Genomic DNA, 4,363 nt, shown 5'->3' on the forward strand with positions numbered 1-4,363 from the left:
GACATATGCGCTCAATGAATGTTAAGATCTCAAATGAAAACTCAGATGCCAGGGTCCCACTGGGGCGAAGGCAGGTCAGGTATTGTCACCCACCCGCAGTTTACAGATGAGGAAACTGAGACTTATAGACGTTCAGTGAGTTGTCTTCTGGCCTCATCTGTCAATCTTCAACTAAACAGGGCAAGCAGAAGCCATGAAAATGAACTGGCCCTGTGCTGTTCTGGGGAAGGCAAATCTGTTGCAGGGCAAGGGGTGCTTCGCTGCCATCCTTCATATTGCTTTGCACCCTGCCTCGTATCTAAGCTGCAGAGTTGTGGTTGTCCAGCAGGTTTGGGGTGTGAAACATCTTTTGCCCCCTTCAAATCTTTTTTCTTTTTAACATCTTTATTGGAGTATAATTGCTTTACAATGGTGTGTTAGTTTCTGCTTTATAACAAAGTGAATCAGTTATACATATACATATGTTCCCATATCTCTTCCCTCCTGCTTCTCCCTCCCTGCCCCCTTCCAATCTTACCCTAGAGGTAAAGGAAAAGCTTTTCATTATTTTAGGGACTCAACAACCCAGACATTTCCCTGAGTTTCTTGGCTGTTTTTGTTAGATTTGAGAGTTTATTATTGTTAGGTTCTCTTTGGTTTTTAAAAGTTTTTCAGGTTGTTTTTTTTTTTGAAGTTTTTTTCTCTACTTTTTCATCTTTCTTAAGTGGTGGGGGATGGGTCGAAAGCTGGTAATGTCCCAACTTCTCTTGCTCTCTTTTAAATGAACCTGTCACCTAGCCCCTTGATTGTTGACTTCCTCTGTTGCTGTCTCGGAGCCCACTTCAATGCATTTTCATGAGTGGGTACAGAGACCCTACGGGTCCCCTCCCGGCCACCATCACCTCCCTTCTGGCCCTTGAGGAGATCAAGAGCTTCGTTTCCACGAGTTCCTGTGAAGAGCAGCAGGGCGGAGCCGATCACCAACTTGGGCCCACCGTGTTCCAGGGCTGAGCCCTTTGAAGGAGAAGTAGGAGGGTGGCCACAATCATTCCTACTCTGCCCCCTATACTAAATGGGCAAGGAGAGGGGACAGCCATGGGACAACTGTCTTGGGACATAGCTGGAGACAGAGTCAAAGACAAGAATCAGTGGGGAATCTGCTGAGGAAATTCTTGTCAACGTGGGTGGCAGAGAGGATGTTGGAGCCTGAGGCCTTATCATTTGTTGAGGGCCTGCTAGGTGTTACTTATTCATTTCTAGGTGCTTTCTTGTGTTATCTCATGTAATCTTCCTAACAACCTCCTGAGATGAATGTTAATATCCCCTATTGTGTGCATGAAGGAACAGAGGCCGGCGGAGAAGTGCTGGCACCTGCCCAAGGCCACGCAGCTGCCTCTCCGGGTACTCCTGTGAGGCTGGCTTCAGTGCTCCTGTTTCCTGGGCTTTGCTGCAGCCTGCCAGCTGCGCCAACACTACCTGACAGGGAAGAATAAAGAGGCGATGGCAGGAGAGGCTTTTCCTTCCTGGGTTTCTGCAGCTTCCCGGCACAACCCTGAACCGGGGAAGGTCTGGAGTGGCTCTGCTCCTCTGATTGGTGCCTGTGGGCCTCTTCCTGTGTCGACTCCCCAGGTACCCCGGGGACTCAGAGTCTTTAGTGTGCCGGCTTCCCCCTTCCCCTCCCCCACTTTCTACAAGCTGGACCTCTTATCCTAGAATTCAACCCTCCCCGGAAGCAGGAATCTATGTGCTAATGTGTTAATCCTCCTATTCAAAAGGTCGCTCCTTCCCTACTGTGGAGACCAGCAGCAGGCTATAACCCTCTGCATACTGTATTTCTGTCCTGGGGTGAGCCTTGTTCCAGCCTAATTATAGCACAAAGGGGAGTTTAGACGCACTCATGCAGTTGTTTAAATTTACTGGGAGCAAATGGGGCTAGGGGATTTGGAAAGTAGCAACAGGGTCCCGACTTGCAAGTTATGGAGACCCCGTGATGGCCAGGGCTCTTAGAGAAACTAAGAGGGCGTAGAGCGAGTCGTGAATGTGTACCCTAGCTGGAGGGCTTCCCCCTAAGAGGCAGAAGCATGTGGGCAAATTACCCAACCTGGGGCCAGGACTGCCTCCTTAGAGGAATGTGGCTCTTCCTCCTGTGTGCCATGGGAGCCTTTAGAGAGGTGGCCTCCACTGTGGGAACCTTTCTTGAACTGGGCTCAGGTTTCAACCAGGCCATTCTGAGAAGGCCCGGAGGGAAGGGGACGGTGGGAACAGGCTACCAGGACCTTATTTCAGGAGAGGCAATGGTGGCCTCGCTATCTGGCTGGGGCTTCCCAAAGGACAGAGGCCAGATGTAGTAATGGGCACTTGCTCCTACTTTGCTGAGCAAATGAAACAGAGGAGAAAATCTGGGAGAGGGGAAGCGCATCACATCCGGTCCCTCTCCTGCCTTGGTCCCTCCCAGCGGCTGTGCTGCGACAGTACCAGGAGGAGGAAGAAGCCCTGGTCACTGGACTTGGGAAGCTGCTGCAAGGACTGGGAGTCGAGAGTCCGGGATCCAGTCTCCTTCAGTCTCTGGCCCTGTGTCTCTCTTCATCTACGTTCTAAGCAGGTTGGACCAGCTCATTGCTAGGGGTCTTTCCAGCTCCACTATTCCAGAATCTACCTCTGGAGGTGAGTTTCTAGAAGTTAAAGGTAGAACAGAACGTGAGTCTGGAACACAGAGCAGACCTTGCCACCTGGGGAGTCAAAACTGGGATGCCGGGGCTTCCCCGGCGGTGCAGTGGCTGAGACTCCGCCCGCCGATGCGGGGCACGCGGGTCCGTGCCCCGGTCCGGGAGGATCCCACGTCCCGCGGAGCGCGTCCGGAGCCTGTGCTCCGCAACGGGAGAGGCCGCGGCAGTGAGAGGCCCGCGTGCCGCCAAAAAAAAAACAACAACTGGGATGCCATGATGGTTGCTGCTTCCACAGTGAACAGCCTCGGCCCCTCTGCTCACCCCTCTGGAAGCACTCATGTGACGCTATGGATAACCAGCCATGGCTGACCCCAGGGTCCCTGGGGTCCACCGAAGAGCACATGGCTATTGCTGCCCTGCAAAGGCCTTCTGACTGCCAAAAGGCCCAAGGTCCTAATGAGCAACCTGGGCAAAGTGGGAAAAATATGTACCAAAATGTATCAGTAGTTGTAACAATCCTAAGATTAGGAATAATGAATTTTTTTCCCTTTTCAGGAAAGTGTTTATAGTAATTTTTCTAAAAATTTCTTTGTTGTAGGAATTCCCTGGTGGTCCTGTGGTTAGGACTCAGCGCTTTCGCTGCTGGGGCCCAGGTTCAATCCCTGGTCAGGGAACTAAGATCTCACAAGCTGTGTGGTGTGGCCAAAAATAATAATAATAATAACTGCTTTGTTAAAAGAAAGTTTGCCAGAGACAAACTGATCTTGATCTATAGGTGGCAAGGTGATTGGGACCTTCACTGGGCCTAGATTTACTTTGGAATTGTACTGTCCAATATGCTAACCCTAAGTGCTAGATAACCATAGCTATTTAAAAAGAAATTCATTGGAATTAAGAAAATTATTTTTTATTAAAAAATTTTTTATTGGAGCATAGTTGATTTACAATGTTGTGTTAGTTTCTGCTGTACAGCAAAGTGAATCAGTTATACATATAAAGAAAAATTTTTAATTCAGTTCAGTTGCACTAGCTACAATTCAAGTGCCTAGCAGCCACTTGTGCTAGTGACTATCATATTGGACAATGCAAATATAGAATATATCCATCATCTCAGAATGTTCTACTGGATACTACTGCTTTGGAACATCTATGAAAAGAGATTTGCAAGTCAAAATCATATCAAATGTGTGTTAATCATACACTAGCCCTACTAAAGAGACCAAATGTCTTTTGAGCACCCACTTGGAATCCTTTGCTTATAGTAACCTGATTGTTTCACTTTATTTCCTTATGTTCATTCAAAGAGGTGAACCAAATCTCTTTGGGCAACACTTTCTTACTGTTATTACATGATGGAAAGTAATAAAACCCTATTTCCTGAAAGCATGATCTTACCACTTTTAAGGTAGTAACTGACCTCGACTCATGGAAAGACCCAGTTTCCCCCATCATTCTATAAGACAACCAGTCCATCTGAGAGGCTGCTGTTTGGCAGGATGGGTGAGGTCTCCTGGTAGATCTTAAAATATCTGATCGGATTTTAAAGTTAGTTATTGCCCCTGCATCTTACTCACAGAAAACCAGGCCTTAGGGAGTTTCCTGGTGGTCTAGTGGTTAGGATTCCGGGATTTCACTGCCATGGCCTGGGTTCAGGAAAAGAGAAAACCAAACTTTATAGTGGGGAGTGGAGTTGTGTGGCAGAGTGTAAATAGAGTGGA

General features: G+C 48.2%; 1 non-coding gene across 1 annotated transcript; it reads left to right on the plus strand.

The window, feature by feature from the left end:
- The first annotated feature begins 3,247 nt into the window (after window positions 1–3,247).
- TRNAE-UUC (transfer RNA glutamic acid (anticodon UUC)) lies at window positions 3,248–3,319 on the plus strand. The gene has a single exon. It is a non-coding gene; the product is annotated as a tRNA-Glu (tRNA).
- The last annotated feature ends 1,044 nt before the right edge of the window (window positions 3,320–4,363 follow it).

The sequence above is a fragment of the Lipotes vexillifer genome, unplaced genomic scaffold (genome assembly GCF_000442215.2).
Source record: "Lipotes vexillifer unplaced genomic scaffold, Lipotes_vexillifer_v1.1 scaffold481, whole genome shotgun sequence".
Taxonomy (NCBI): Eukaryota; Metazoa; Chordata; class Mammalia; order Artiodactyla; family Lipotidae; genus Lipotes; species Lipotes vexillifer.